Here is a 16,327-nt window from a genome sequence, read left to right as displayed (position 1 = left end):
GCCCTGCATCTGACTCCACGCTGACAGTGTAGAACCTGCTTGGGATTCTCTCTCTTTCCCCCCGCCCCCTCTCTCTCTCTCTGCCCCTCCCCTGTTCATGCTTGCTCTCTCTTTCTCTCTCTCTCGAAATAAATAAACAGATAATAGACTTTTTAAAATTCTTTAATGTTTGTTTCTGAGAGAGAGAGACACACACACACACACACACACACACACACACACAGAGTGTGAGCAGGGGAGGCACAGAGAGAGAGGGAGACACAGAATCCAAAGCAGGCTCCAGGCTCCCAGCTGTCAGCAGCGAGCCTGACTCAGGCTCAAACTCATGAACGGTGAGATCAGACCTGAGCCAAAGTCGGACGCTTAATCCACTGAATCATCCAGGCGACCCCCAAAATAGATTTTGATAAAAACACAAAGGATATCTGAACAGTAGAAATGGTACTGCCAAAGGTTACCATTTTTATTATTTATATTTCTATCATTTTACCAGTTTTATTGCCCTGTAGGAAGTGAACAAATTTTATATTTAGCAGCCTTATTCCAGCAGTAATTTTTTTCAGAGCCCATATAGACTTAGTTTTTCAAATTCTCTTTGAATCAGCTGTAATATCCTGCTGCTTCCCTCATTAATGAGTTAAATAAGTCTTTGACACGTTAGTCATGTTTTTAAATTTTTTTTTTAAAAATTATGCTTTGGGAGAAAAGTTGGAAGAGTTGCCAAAACGTTCATAAGCAGCTTACAGTGCTCAAATACCTAAGAGACAGATCGTTGTCTTATTATTATTACTTTCCAAATACTGACGTAGAAAGATGCCAAATGCTTCCTTTGGGAGAAAAATGTTCATTCCCATTTCACAGAGAAGAGAACTGAGCTTGGAAGAGGGCACGTAAACTTGCTCTCATTAAACACACCAGAGCTTGCACTCAAAAGGCTGCCGGAGCTCTTTCCCCAAGTTATACAACCTTTAGACTCCATGAAAAGAGCTGCAAAATGAAATTAAAGAATCGTCACATAAATAGCCTTTCATCTCTAGCAACCTGTCAGTGCCACCACTCTGTGCTGCCCCAGGCATTTCGCTGAAGCCATTCAGTGCTGTCTGGCCAAGACTTGCACTGCCTGAGGCTGACTTTCCTCCAGCTGTGAGCTCATCTACATTCTTATCAAGGAAAGGAGGATGTTTTATGGGCTCCTTCCTACAGCTCTTTCCTAATGCTAGGATGAAATAATCTTGGCTCTGGTTCTAACTAGGGCATTTAGAGAACAATGCCATTATTATTGCAAATTTTTCAATTGTCAGGGAATGAAAAAAAAAATTAATCCAAGGAGATCAAAATGTTCTGAAACCAACATTCTCTTCCATCTTAAGATCAAAGTTTTAAAAAGTGGTATCTCCCACCTCATTTTTTCAGTTCCTTTCTTCCTTTCAAGGTTGAAGGTTGGGGCGCCTGGGTGGCTCAGTTGGTTAAGCATCCAGTTCGGCTCAGGTCATGATCTCACAGTCTGTGAGTTCGAGCCCCGCATCAGGTTCTGTGCTGACAGCTCAGAGCCCGGAGCCTGCTTCGGATTCTGTGCCTCCCTCTCTCTGCCCCCACACCTGCTCATGCTCTGTCTCTACCTCAGAAATAAACAGCATTAAAATATTTAAAAATAAATAAATAACCAAATAAATAAATAAAAGTAAAGAATGAAGGTTGATTTTAATATACAGAGAGAGGACTGAAAAGTAAGAACTTCAACAAGACCCCCCAAAAAGAGACATGAGAACTGTGGGGATCGAAAGATGTGCTGATTCTCAAAACCCTCCCATTTGTTGTACTTTGTGGGTGCCCTGCACTGTGATAGATACATCCACCTGAATAATTCTGGGTCTACTTTTAAAACACAAAGTGAAGTAATAGTGATGTATGGGGACAGATGGTAGCTACCCTTGCGTAAACACAGCATAATGTATAAACTTGTCAAATCACTAAGTTGTCCGGGGGAAAATAATGTAACATTATGTGTCAACTATACTCAAGTAAAAAAATCCAAAACAAAAGATAAAGACAAAGTAAACATTCAGCACATAGCTCAATGATCTAGTATTAAATATTGTGGGGGCACCTGGGTGGCTCAGTTGGTTAAGTGCCCAACTCTTGGTTTCAGCTCCTGAACTCACAGTTCATGGGTTCAAGTCCTAGGTGGTTGAGCTCTGTGCTGACAGCACGGAGACTGCTTGGGATTCTTTCTCTCTCTCTCTCTCTCTCTCTCTCAATCTCTCTCTCTCTCTCTTCTTCCCTCCCTCCCTCTCTGTCTTTCTGTCTCTGCCCGTTCCCTACTCACACTCACTCTCTTTCAAAATACATAAATAAACAATTATAAAATATATTGTGAAACAGACCCTAAGTGTTACGGAAATTTGAATGAGATTTCAAAACCCAGCAGGGTGTCCAGGAAATTATAAAGTTGGAGAGCAGGAAAGATTTCCAAGGGCAAGGTCGGTCTGTCTGTAGAGTCTGCATTGCACAATAGCCATACCAAGGTGCTATTTACTGAGTGCTTACTTTTTGCCAAGTATACTAAGTAGCAATTTACACATATGTTATGGGTATCTAATTTCATTGGGTCATGAGTCACGTGAAACAGGTAAAAATCACACCCATTTTGTAGCTGAGAACACTGACGTGGTGCCAGGATCCTACCTGGGGGTTACTGAGTTCGATCCCTGTGTGTGTGTGCACATAGAAGGCAGCAGGGCCACAGGTGTGCTAGGGTGGAGTTGGGATGGTCGCTTGGTGAAATATCAAGGAACCAAGAAACCCTGGAAGCTGCAGACTGTGGGTTTGAGAAAAACATGCATTAGAGAATGGTTGTGGATTGTTTTCTTCAGTCTATGGCATGAGGAAATCACGGTGAGAGATAGAAAAGCAAAGACAGGGAAAGGAAAACCTGGACCGCAGGCACATATTTCTTGCCATCTCCAAAAGATAAGTCCCTTCTACTGAAAAAACAAAAAACAAAAATACCTTTTGCCCTCATACAGTTGTATACACTTCTTTAAAATTTTTTTTTACTTTAATTATAAGTTTTAGTCAAATGTAAACCAACCATAAAGAATAATTTGGAAATTTGCTTCATAATTTTAGAAATATTTAAAATGCTTTACTTTAGAGGGTGCTAATAACGCTGTGAAATAGGAAGGGTAAGGACTACTTAATCATTGTACATATGAGGGAAATGAGGCACAGAAGGTTTCAATGCCCCCCCCCTTCTCTGTCCTCCGTTGCCAGGAATGATACCATTACTTGTCTACTAGAGTCAAACAAAGCAGATATTTGAAAATCATCCTTAACTCCGCTTTTTTCCACATGGCCGAACTCCAATCAGCCACCATACTCTAACAGTCCTACATCATTTTAATAATGCCATGCCTCCACCCTCTGCCTAGACTGTCAGAACCGAGGCAACCATCACTCCAGATTATTCCCACAATGTAAAATGGACCAACCTGCCTCTAGTCCCACGGATGCCCAATCTCTTTCCCAATGACTACCATTTTGCGAGACGTTAATTCGATGATCTCTCAGCCACCACGTCAACTGTTTTATTTTTGTGAATAAATACAAACTCCTTGCTAGAGCATATAAGATCCTTCATGACGCAGCCTTCATGAAACCTGAGTATCATCTCTCGCCATTTCCCCTGTACTCACCAGCCCTCGTCATGCCTCCACCTCATGCACCGTATCTTCCAGCCACACAATACTTTCTTCTGGTTCCAGAAGCTTCACACTATAAATCTCTGCATGTGTTGTTCTCTGTGTCTCGAGACACAGAGAACTCATCCTCATTGTTTTCACAGATCACTTCCTTTCCTGTCCTTCAAAATTCATTAGCTATGTCTCCTTCCCCAGGAAGCCTTTCGAGCATTCCCTAGACTAGCATAAGATGACTTTCTACACACACGTAGCAATATGATAGCACTTACCACTCACAAACCACACTGTTTTCTTGTTCGTCGGTCTCACCAGTAAGTTCCAACCGGGTCATTACATGTCATGAGATTGTTTTGGTCCTCTGCGTGCATATGTGTGCCATCCGTTCCTTTAATAGCTTTCAAGACACATCAAGATACATATACATCTTAACACATTAAGTGGGCTTTCCTGGGTAGAGCACTCAGCTGGGCTCTAGAGAACCCAAAACACATAAGATATGTTCCTTATCCTTAAGGGAGATCTCTATAAACCTGAAACAGGAGAAAACTCCAGGAAAAATAACACATACCCAATGTGATAGGTTAAATGATGGTCGCACAAAAGATGTCTACTCAGACCTGTGAATGTAACCTCATGTGGAAAAAGAAATGGTCTCTGAAGGTGTAATTCAGTTAAAATTTTTGATATGAGATCATCCTGGCTTATCCAAGCGGGGTCTAAATGTAATGACAAGTGCCTTTATAAAAGGAGAAGATACTAACACAAGAGAAGAAACAGTGGAGAAGGTGATGTGAAGACAAAGGCACAGGTTAGTGCCATGTGTCTCTGAGTCAAGCAATGAAAAGGACTGTCTGCAGCCACCAGAAGCCATGAGGCGTATGGAACACATTGTGCTATAGCTTCCAGAAGAAGCCAAACCCACTGACACCTTGATTTTGGAATTCAGGACTTCAAAGCTGACGGGAGATAAATTCCTATTGTTTGAAGTCACCCAGTTTGTGGTGATTCATTATAGCAGCCCTAAGAAACTAATATACCAGTAAGTAACAATATCTGAAATAATAAGAAAATAAGACCTCACTTATTTTCAACGGGCTTTTGCACAGAAAAACACATGTCCAACAATTTAAGATGGGATCCTTTTCTTTCTGCTTGCATGCTCTTTTTCTAACCGTCAGACCCTAACGTAGGGATGTGCATGGAGAGATGCACTAAATGCTTTGTAAATATTGATTGACAGATAGCTATATTTTGTATGATAAGGGAGAGATACTACCACAAGTGAAGCAAAAGTGAAGACAAGTACAGAAATGTGGGCCTCCCTTACTTCTAAAAAGGAAAACAGAAATCTGTCAGAAATAGGAAAGAACTGTCAAAAGTACACGGTATTGAGTACAAACATTGCGAAACACGAGTCACAGTACAACTTGTTTTGTGACAAGTGTAAATGCATACATTTTCCATCAAGTTAGCAAGGAGGTATCGACTACCTCATCCAAAGGACATGTGCTCTTCTCCAACATTTTAATCACACTCTGCAGTAATCTGCAGTTCAAGAGAGGTAAGCTGATACATTCAGAGCTATTTAGGATTTTAACACTGGGGAAAATGGTTTCTTTGAAAAAAAAGGGGTAGGGGGGAAATAAAAGAGGGAAAAATATATGATAAAGACTATTGCCTGGGACTGACAAGGATGGGCGACGGATGGCAGCCAAACTTTCCTCCTTTTATGATTTGAAATTCAATAACCTGCATCTTTTGATGGTAAGTGTTGTACTGCCTACTTCGGGGGCAAAGTCCCCCGAACTCCCCGACCACACATGCTAGGGCAGCGCTTACAAAGCTATAAAGTGCTATGTAAATCGGTGATAAAAATAGCAGTGAAATCATCTGCTTCCACATAATGGTAATAGTTAATAATTATTGAGTGTTTATCATGCAATAGGCACTTTCTAGGCTCTTCTCAAATTACCTTATTCAATACAACAATCTATTATTATCTCTGTTTTACAGAGCAGGAAACTGAGGCAAGGGAAATGAAGTAAACTGCCTGCCGGTTGAACCAACCAGGAGGTGGTAGTGAAACCCAGCAGACTCATTCCAGGTCCCTTGGTTGCAGTGACTGTTTTCTCTTGCATCTAGACGGAATAAGAGTGACTGGCAACAATTAAAAAAAAAAAAAAGCCATCCTATAGAATGAATCAGTCTCTACTCCACATCACAAAGCACAAATTAAACAACCACTTTAGTCGCACACATAACCACATGAAAACGTGTGGAAAACAACAACACGGTCTTTGCAAGATCCAAGATTCACCAGTGAGACAGACGTGAATGTGCCTATAGCACAGTGCTCCAAACAAAAAACAGGAACTTAACAAACATTGAATTTAAAATATATATATACACAGATTATTCTATGACCCCCTTTCCCTATCTTTTAAGCATTAGCTAAAAATTGGGCTGAAAATGCATAAAGATCAAAATTGAAATCCCCAAAGTATATAACAAATCCAGAAGTCATTGCCTACAGCAGAAATACATGTTGTTATATTTTCACTAAACTGCTCTCTTTTCTTCCTGGGCACATAGAAAGGGCTCCGATTTGTAGCCCAGCTTGCATCTAAGAGGAGCCACGAGATCTTTCCTGGCCGACAGAATCTGAAAATTTCCATACATACCTCTAGATGTGGTCGCTAAAACCTACCCTCCTGGATCTAAGGTATCAGCTCTGGCAGACCAGTCCTCCAACAGAGAACAATGAGAAAAATTAGATGCAATAGAAAACAGAGCAAAACAAAAGGCAAACTTAGAAGGCATGGCAGAGTTATCAGGGCAGACGGAACTTAAGAAACCCTGATGCTACCTACCAACGAGTGACAAATCACCGAGGTGAGCATGACTTTCTCTACCACTTCCATCAATCTCATCATCTCTCAGCATGTGTGACAAAGTGGCCAAATATGGAGAGACAGAGCAGAAAGCGGTTGCTGGGAAACTAAGATGCTAAGCTTTTGGCAATGCATCATGTTGGGGGGGACAATTCAGAATTTTAGGGTCCACCTCAGGGCAAAGTCTCTGTAGGATCACACTCCACGGTTAGAACAAAGCCGAAATGGACCACATCTTACAAGGATTGGAAACTCAGCCTCAAATCAGCTCTAATCATTTAGCCAGAAAATAAATCAAATCTTTTATGGTAAAACATAACAGTATCCATAGACTCTAATATTTATTAACAAAATGTCTGGCCTTCCGTTCAGAATTACCAAGCATATGAAGAGACACAAGAGAAAATATCCAGATATTTGAGCTACCAGCACAGACTTTAAAATAACTGTGATTTTAGTATGTTCAGGAAAATCGCATGAAGATGAGAATTTCACCAGAGAACTTGAAAAATAAAGTGGAAATTCTAGAATTAAAAAATAGATAATTACTGAAATTCACACAGCTTAGAATTCTATACCAAGTGAAAATACACATCAATAACGACGGTGAGGAAGGTTTAAGGAGCTTGGAAGTCACTCACCACTCTGTCCCAACAACAATTAAGTACAAACTAAACAGAGTGAAAAATCAACAACTCTTCTTGGATCCCTAAGAAAGGGGAGGTCCAAGGACAAACTGTTGCCCCTTAAGACCGGAGAGAAGGGTGAATACAGATCATCACAGCTTCCCAGATCAGAGAATCACGAAGAAATTACCGCAAGAACCAGTGCTGGGGTAAGAAAATTTGAACTGTGATTTATGAATTAATTGCTGAAGGCTCAGTGTGGACAACTCTCAGAGTTAAAAACTCCAGTGGGACCCAATCACAGGGAAGGTCCACAACATTGTGAGATTTACCTCTAGGAGCTCAGCCAGATTCCCTTAGTAAATATCTGGGAAAAAAAAAAAAAGGAAGGAAGGAAGGAAGGGGAAGGAAGGAAGGAAGGAAGGAAGGAAGGAAGGAAGGAAGGAAGGAAGGAAGGAAGGAAGGAAGGAAGAAAGAAAAGAAAAGAAAAGAAAAAAAGAAAAGAAAATCCCCACAGGCTTTCTGCAGGGAGGGAGAATAAGGAACCATTTTTCAAATAAGCCAGAGGGCTCTGTTCTTCATAACAAGGCCCGTCCTCAGGGAAAAATAGTTAACCTGAAACTAACCTGCTGGGGTCTTATCAGAGCCTAGTTTGCCTGGGGAAAGGTAAACACCCAACACCAGTCTATTGGTGCTATCCTGTCCCGCCTAAATGGAGAAAAAACCTGAGAAACACTTGTGAGAAAGTTCACAGTCCAGACACACAGCATCCCTGAGAGACTGAGACCTAATCACAGGACTAGAGAGTGCTTCCTGGGCGCCTGGGTGGCTCAGCTGGTTGAGCGTCAGACTTCAGCTCAGGTCATGATCTCATGGTTTGTGAGTTCAAGCCCCACGTTGGGCTCACTGCTGTCAGCCCAGAGACCATTTCTGATCCTCTGTCCCCCTCTCTCTCTTTCTCTCTGCACCTCCCGGCTTGTGCTCACTTGCTCTCTTTCTCTCTCAAAAAATAAGTAAAACATTAAAAAATAATACTTATATAGACTGCTTCCCCTTCCCCACACCTCACCCCCCACGTCGCTAAAAGGCCTATCCACTGGAGTTGCTTTGACTCAGTACATCATGTCTGATTATGAAGAAAAAGTTACGAAGGCATACCAAGAGGTAAAAATATAGTTTGAAGAGGCAGAGTAAGCATCAGGATGCTTGCTACACCAGATATGCACCATTATGGCAGGGAAATTGGAACCATCAGATTAGATATTTGAAACAACTATGATTAATATGCTAAGGGCTTTAATGGATAAAGTACATGGCATGAAAGAACAGATGTTCAGTGAAAGCTAAGAGATAAAAATCCTGAGAAAGACTCAAAAAGAAATACTAGAGGCAAAAAAAAAAAAAAAAAAAAGAGCAAAGAAAACAAAAGAAACACTGTAAGAGAAATGAAGACCAACTTTCATAAGTTGATATAGACTGGACATGCCTGAGGAAAGAATCAGTGAGCTAGAGGATATAGCAATAGAAAGATCAAAAACTCAAAAGCAAAGAGAACAAAGATGAAAAATACAGAACAGAATTCCAGGGACTGTGGACAACTACAAAAGGTGTAATGTTCACAGAACGAGAATGCCAAAAGGAGAAGAAAGAAAGGAACAGAAGAAATATTTAAAATAATAATGACAGAATTTCCCCCCAATTAACATCAGACACCAGACCACAGCTCCAGGAAATTCAGAGTTCACCATGAAGGATATATGTCAAAAAACCTCCACCTAGAAAAATGAGATACAAAGAGAGAGGGAGGCAAACCATAAGTGATTCTTAAACACAAAGACCAGACTGAGGGTTGCTGGAGGGGAGAGGAGTGGGGGGATGGGCTAAATGGGTGATGGGCATTAACGAGGGCACTTGTCACTTGTCGGGATGAGCACTGGGTGTTATATGTTAAGTGATGAATCACTAAATTCTACTCCTGAAAACAATACTACGCTACATGTTAACTAACTTGGATTTAAAATTTAAATAACCTGTAAAAATTATTTTAAAAAATCTATACCTAGGAACATCTTCAAACTACAGAAAATCAAAGATTAAAAAAAATATATCCTGAAGGAAGCAAGAGAGTGAAAACACATTACCTATAGCGAAACAAAGATAAAACTGCATCCAACTTCTCAGAAACCACGCAAGCAAGAAAAGAGTGGAGGGAAATATCGAAAATATTGAGAGAGAAAGGAGAGAAAAAAAGAAATTAGACATTTCATAACAGACAAAACCCGAAGAATCTACATTACATGAGTTTTTACAATGTGTTTTACTTTGTGAAAATTCATCAAGCCACATACTGAACATGATAAAACTTTATTTTCTTCTCAAATGTTTACAGAATGGTGAGGAGGAGGGGAGATGAGAAATAGGAAGCTTTAATGACTATATTCACCCTTCCCACTGTAAACCACCTGTCACAGTCTCCAGTTCTCGATGGGAAAACTAATTAACTTCAAATCATGTTCACAACTTTGCTAATTACAAAAGACTGGACATTTTGACTACTGGACTTTCAATTACCTAAATATAACCAGAAAGTACATAGGGTTCCTGAGCCTTTATCCAGAGTCAACGATATACACACTAGGCAACATGGCGCCCGGTGATCGTTCCGAGTCCTTGGCTGTACAGGTTGGGGAGGCCTGAACCAGGCCTCCTATGCCGAGATGCTTCAAAGCCTTGTTGAAAACGTCTGGGTCCCTCTTGAAGCCCCATCACACCCAAGTTTACCAGGAGATTTAGGTAGGAGTGGGGTTGATGGGCATCATCGTTCATAAAGTCAGGAGCGCTGATGAAAGAAGTCAAGCTTTGAAAGCTTTGAGTCCTGGACCTGCTCAGGGTCATCATTAACCAGCTTTACTTGGAGCACACATCAGATGGGGCATCAGTCTGGCTGTAGATGTCAGGTAAGCTCTGTTAGAGGAGAACATGGAACACTGCTGTTCACTTGTAGACGTACTGCCTTTGTGGCATGAATAAAAGGACCTGTGAGGTGCACCAAAAAAAAAAAAAAGGCATTGTGTTTGTAATTATTTTCAAACCCTCCTGAGATGGTCTGCTTGCTCTTTTCTTGTCTTTGTGCTCAAGGCAGAGGATGCAGTGGAGGACGGGAGTCACAGCTTGGAACAGAGCTGCCCCATCAAAAAACTCATTTTGGACTTTTTGTGAGTGAGACATAAACTTTAATTGGGTGGAGTTACAATATTTAAGGCTGTTGGGTATATATTTAGTCCCATGTAACTAACGTACTGCTATTAGAACTTTCAAGGGAAACCAAACCACCAAAGGCTCAAAGATGAAAAAAAAAGGGGGGGGGGGAGTGACAGAAAATGTAACATGTTCATCAAGTACTGTTTTGTGCTAAAGTCTCTATTGATAATAACTAACATTCGTCAGCATTTATCACTAGCCACTGACGATGTAACCTTCGTTAGATACATTGTTTCATTCAATTTCTACAAACACCATTTCAGGTATGATCATTATTTTTTTTTTTAATGCTTATTCATTTTTGAGAGAGCGAGACAGAGCGTAAGTGGGGGAGGGGCAAAGAGAGGAGACACAGAATCTGAAGCAGGCTCCAGGCTCCAAGCTGTCAGCACAGAGCCGGATGCAGGGCTTGAACTCACAAACCATGAGATCATGACCCGAGCTGAAGTCAGATGCTCCACCAACTGAGCCACCCAGGTGCCCCTGATTATCATTATTATTATACAGATAAAGGTAAATGAATAACAGACTGACTTTTTTTTAAGTCCAATATACTTAACATACAGTGTTATATTAGTTTCAGGAGTACAATACAGTGATTCACGAGTTCTAAATATTACTCACTGCTCATCAAGATGAGTGTATGCTTAATCTCCTTCACCTAATTCACTCACCAACCACCCCTCTGGTAACCATCTGTTCTCTATAGTTAAGAGTCTGTTTTTTGGTTTGTCTCTCTTGTCTATCTTTGCCTTCGTTCATTTGTTTTGATTCCTAAATTCCACATATGAGTGACATCATATGGTATTTCTCTTTCTCTCACAGACTTATTTCATTTAGCATTATACTTTCTAGCTCCATCCATGTTGTTGCAAATGCAAAACTTCATTCTTTTTATGACTGAATAAGATTCCATTGTGTGTATAACCACTTGTTTATTCATTCATCTATCAATAGACACTTGGGCTGCTTTCATAATTTGGCTATTACATGCCGTTATAAACATGAGGGTGCATGTATCCCTTTGAAATAGTATTTATCTATTATTTGGGCAAATACTCAGTAATGTGATCCCTGGATCATAGGGTAGTTCTATTTTTAACTTTTTGAGGAATCTCCATACTGTTTTCCATAGTGACTGTACTAGTATGTATTTCCACCAAGAGTGCACAAGGGTTCCTTTTTCTCCACATCCTCACCAAGACTTGTTGTTTCCTGTGTTTTTAGCTATTCTGACATGTACGAAATGATATCTCATTGTGGTTTTGATTTGATGATGAGTGATGTTGAGCATCTTTTCCTGTGTCTCTTGACCATCTGTTCATGTCTTCTGCCCATTTTTTAATGGACTATTTGGTTTGGGGGTGTTGAATTGTAGAAGTTCTTTATTTATTTTATATACTAACCCTTTATCAGATAACCCATTTACAAATATCTTCTCCTAAACAGTAAGTTGTCTTTTAGTTTCATTGATTGTTTCTTTCACTGTGCAGAAGCTTTTTTATTTTGATGCAGTCCCAATGGTTTATTTTTTGAAACTTTGTTTCCCTTGCTTCGGAAGACTTATCTAGAAAACAATATTGATATGGCTTGTCAAAGAAGTTACCCACCACCTATGTTCTCTTCTATGATGTTTAGGGTTTCAGGTCTCACATTTAGGCCTCTAATCCATTTTGAGTTCATTTTGTGTGTGATGTAAGAAAGTGGCCCAATTCATTCTTTTGCATGTAGCTGTCCATTTTTCCCAATACCATTTGTTGAAAAGACTGTCTTTTTCCTCACTGCATATTCCTACTACCTTTGTCTAGGATTAACTGAGCATATAGTCATGGGTTTGTTTCTGGGCTTTGTATCCTGTTCTATTGATCTATGTTTCTGTTTTTGTTTCTGTACCATATCGTTTTGATTACCACAACTTTGTAGTATAACTTGAAATCTGGAATTTTAATAACTATAGCTTTATTTTTCTTTTTCAAGATTGCTTTGGCTCTCTGAGATCTTTTGTGGTTCCATAAGAATTTTAGGATTGTTTTGTTTAGTCCTATGAAAAATGCTGTTGGTATTTTGATAGGTATTACCTCAATCTGTAGATTGCTTTGAGTATTATGGACATTTTAACAATACTTGTTCTTCCAATCCATGAGCATAGAATATCTTTCCATTTGTTTCTGTCATTTCAATTTCTTTCCTCATTGTCTTATGGTTTTCAGAGTATAAGTCTTTCATTTCCTTGGTTAAGTTTATTCCTAGGTATGTTATTATTGTGCAATTGTAAATGGGATAGTTTTCTTAATTGTTTTCTCTTTCTGCTGCTTTGTTATTAGTGTATAGAAAGGCAACAGACTTTCTACATTGATTTTGTATCCTGTGACTTTACTTAATTCATTTTTATCAATTCTAGTAGATTTTTAGTGGAGTCCTTAGGGTTTTCTCTATCGAGTGTCATGTCATGTACAAGTACTTCTAGTTTTACTTCTTCCTTACCAATCTGTGGGTCTTTTATTCCTTTCTCTTATCTTACTGCTATGGCTAGGACTTCCAGTACTCTGTTGAGTAAAAGTGGTTAAGAGTGGATATCCTGAGCTTAAGAGAAAAGCTCTGTTTTTCTTCACTGAGTATGATGTTAGCCGTGGGTTTTTTACATGTGACCTTTATTCTGTTGAGGTATATGCCTTCTAAATTTCTTTGTCGAGGGTTTTAATCATGAATGGATGTTACACTTTGTCACTTTATTTTCTACACTGATTGAAATGATCATATGGTTTTTATACTTTCTCTTATTGATGTGATGTATCACATTGATTGATTTGTGAATACTGAACTACCCTTGCTTCCCCAGAATAAATCCCACTTGATTGTGGTGAATGATTTTTTTAATGTATTATTGGACTTGGATTGCCAATATTTTGTTCAGGATTTTTGTATCTATGTTCAGCAGAGGTATTGACCTATAGTTCCCTTTTATTTGAAGTGTCTTTATCTGGTTTTGGTATCAGGGTACTACTGGCCTCATAGAATGAATTTGGGGGATTTCCTTTTCTTCTATTTTTTGGAATAGTTTGAGGAAAATATATATTCACTCTTTTTTAAATGTTTAGCAGAATTTGCCTATGAAGCTGTTTGCTCCTGGACTTTTGGTCGCTGGAAGTTTTTGATTACTAGTTCAATTTCATTGCTGGTAATTCCTCTGTTCAAATTTCTTATTTCTTCCTGGCTTAGATTTGGGAGATGATACGTTTCCAGGAATTTAGCCATTCTTTCTAGGTTATCCAATTTGCTGACAAATAATTTTTCATAATATTTTTCTAATCCATTGTGTATTTCAGTTGTTATTTCTCCTCGTTTCTGATTTTGTTTGAGTCCTCTCTCGCTTTGTTGTTGTTGTTGTTGTTGTTGTTGTTGTTGTTGTTCTGATGAGTCTGGCTAAAGGTTTACCAATTTCGTTGATCTTTTCAAAAAACCAGCTCCTGGTTTCCTTGATCTGTTCTACTATAGGTGTTTGTTTGTTTTGTTTTTTGGTTTTGTTTTGTTTTTCGGTTCTATTTCATTTATTTCTGCTCTAATCTCTATTATTTTCTTCCTTCCGTTGGTTTGGGGTTTTGTTTGTTGTTCTGTTTCTAGATCCTTGAAGGTGTAACATTAGTTAGGTTGTTTATTTGAGATTATTCCTGCTTCTTGAGGTATGCCTGTATTACTATAATCTTTGCCCTTTGAACAGCTTTTGTTGCACCCCAGTGATTTGGGACCATTGTGTTTTCACTTTCACTTATCTCCATGTGCTTTTTGATTTCTTCTTTGATTTCCTGGCTGACCCATTCATTGTTAATAGCATGTTATTTACCTTCCACATTTTTGTGCTCTTTCCAGATTTTTTCTTGTGGTTGATTTATAGTTTCATAGCATTATGTTCAGATAAGATGCATGGTATGATTTCAATTTTTTTTTTAATTTGTTGAGACTTGTTTTGTGGTCTAATATGGAATCTACTCTGGAGAATGTTCTATGTGCACACAAAAAGAATATGTATTCTGCTTCTTTAGGGTAGAATGTCCTGAATATATCTGTTAAATCCATCTGGTCCAATGTGTTGTTCAAAGAGACGGTTTTGTCATTTTTTTTTTTTTGGTTTGAATGATCTATCCATTGAAGTGTCTAGGGTGTTAAAGTACCCTACTATTATGGTATGACTATTGATTATTCCATTCAGGTTTGTTATTAACTGCTTTATGCATTTGGGTGCTCCCATGTGGGTATATCAATATTTACAATATTAATATTTACAATTGTTATATCTTTTTGTTAGATTGTTCCCTTTATGATGACATAGTGTCCTTCTTTGCCTAATGATACAGTGTTTGTTTTAAAGTCTATGTTGTTTGATATAAGTATTTCGGCCCTGGATTTCTTTTCCATTTCCTTTGTTTTCAATCTGTACATGTCTTTAAGGTCTGAAATGAGTCTCTTGTAGGCAGCATATAGATGAGTCTCGCTTTTTTATCCATTCTGTCACCTATCCCTATGTCTTTTGATTGGAGCCTTTAGTCCACTTACATTCAAAATAATTATTGATGGGTATGATTTTATTGCCAATTTGGTACTTATTTCATGGTTGTTTTGTAGTTCTGCTCTTTCCTTTCTTTCCTTGTTCTCTTGTGATTATTTGGCTTTCTTTAGTAATATACTTAGATTTCTTTCTATATTTTTGGCATATCTATTGCTGGTTTTTCATTTTTGGTTACCATTCAGTTTGTGTATAACATTTCTGCATATAGCAGTCCATATTAAGTTGCTGGTCATTTAAGTTTGAACACAGTCTTTACTCCTCTACCCCCATGTTTTACGTATATGGTGTCATACTTTACATCTTTGTGTGTGTGTGTGTGTGTGTGTGTGTGTGTGTGTGTGTGTCCCTTCACTGAGTATTTAAAGATATACTTATTTTCATGGCTTTTGTGCTTCCTACTTTTCTCACTCTTACTTGTGGTCTTTCCTCTCCATTCAGAGTCCCCTTTAATATTCCTTATAGGGCTGGTTTACTGGTCGTGAATTCCTTTAACTTTTGTGTGTCTGGGAAACTCTTTATCTCACCTTCTGTTTGGAATGATAGCCTTGTAGGATAGAGTATTCTTGGCTGCAGATTTTTTTCCTTTCAGCACTTTGAATATATCATGCTACATCCTTCTGGCCTGCAAAGTTTCTGCTAAAAAGATAGCTGACAGCCTTATGGGGTTTCCCTTGTATGAAATTGCTTTCTCTTCTGTTTCTGCTTTTCAAATTCTCTCTTTATCACTACAAATTTTATTAAAATTTGTCATTTTAATTATTATATGTCTTGGTGTGGGCCTCCTTGGATTGATTTTGTTGGGGGAGTTCTGTGCCTCCTGGATCTTGATTTCTATTTCCTTCCCCATATTTGGGAAGTTTTCAGCTATTATTTCTTCAAATAACTTTTCTGCCCCCTCTCCTTCTTTCTCCTTCTGGGATCCCTATGATGCTCGATAGTGTCACTGAGTTCCCTAGGTCTATTCTCATTATGCAATTTTTTTTTTGTTTGTTTCTCTCATCTGCTCAGCTTATTTTCTATTACTATCTTCCAGGTAAGATTCACTCTCCTACTTCCTCTAGCCTGCTATTTATTCCATCTAGGGTATTTTTTATTTAATTTATTTATTTTGAGAAAGAGAGCAGGAGAAGGGCAGAGAGAGAGGGTGAGAGAAAGAATCCCAAGCAGGCTCTGCACTGTCAGCACAGAACCCAACGTGGGGCTCAAACTCACGAACTGTGAGATCATGACGTGAGCCAAAACCAAGAGTCAGCCACTTAACCGACTGACCACCTAGATGCCCCA

General features: G+C 39.0%; 1 protein-coding gene and 1 pseudogene across 9 annotated transcripts in view; one reads left to right on the top strand and one right to left on the bottom strand.

Annotated features, from left to right (window-relative positions):
• Nucleotides 1-16,327, bottom strand: part of RBMS3 (RNA binding motif single stranded interacting protein 3) — a 1,316,996-nt gene that overhangs the window by 1,099,367 nt on the left and 201,302 nt on the right. The gene's annotated exons all lie outside the window — the stretch shown is intronic.
• On the top strand, nucleotides 9,936-10,211 carry LOC106985571 (ATP synthase subunit ATP5MPL, mitochondrial-like; annotated as a pseudogene).

Source organism: Acinonyx jubatus, chromosome C2 (assembly GCF_027475565.1).
Source record: "Acinonyx jubatus isolate Ajub_Pintada_27869175 chromosome C2, VMU_Ajub_asm_v1.0, whole genome shotgun sequence".
Taxonomy (NCBI): domain Eukaryota; kingdom Metazoa; phylum Chordata; class Mammalia; order Carnivora; family Felidae; genus Acinonyx; species Acinonyx jubatus.
The sequence above is the reverse complement of the archived record's forward strand: the minus strand, read 5'-3'. Positions and strand labels throughout refer to the sequence as shown.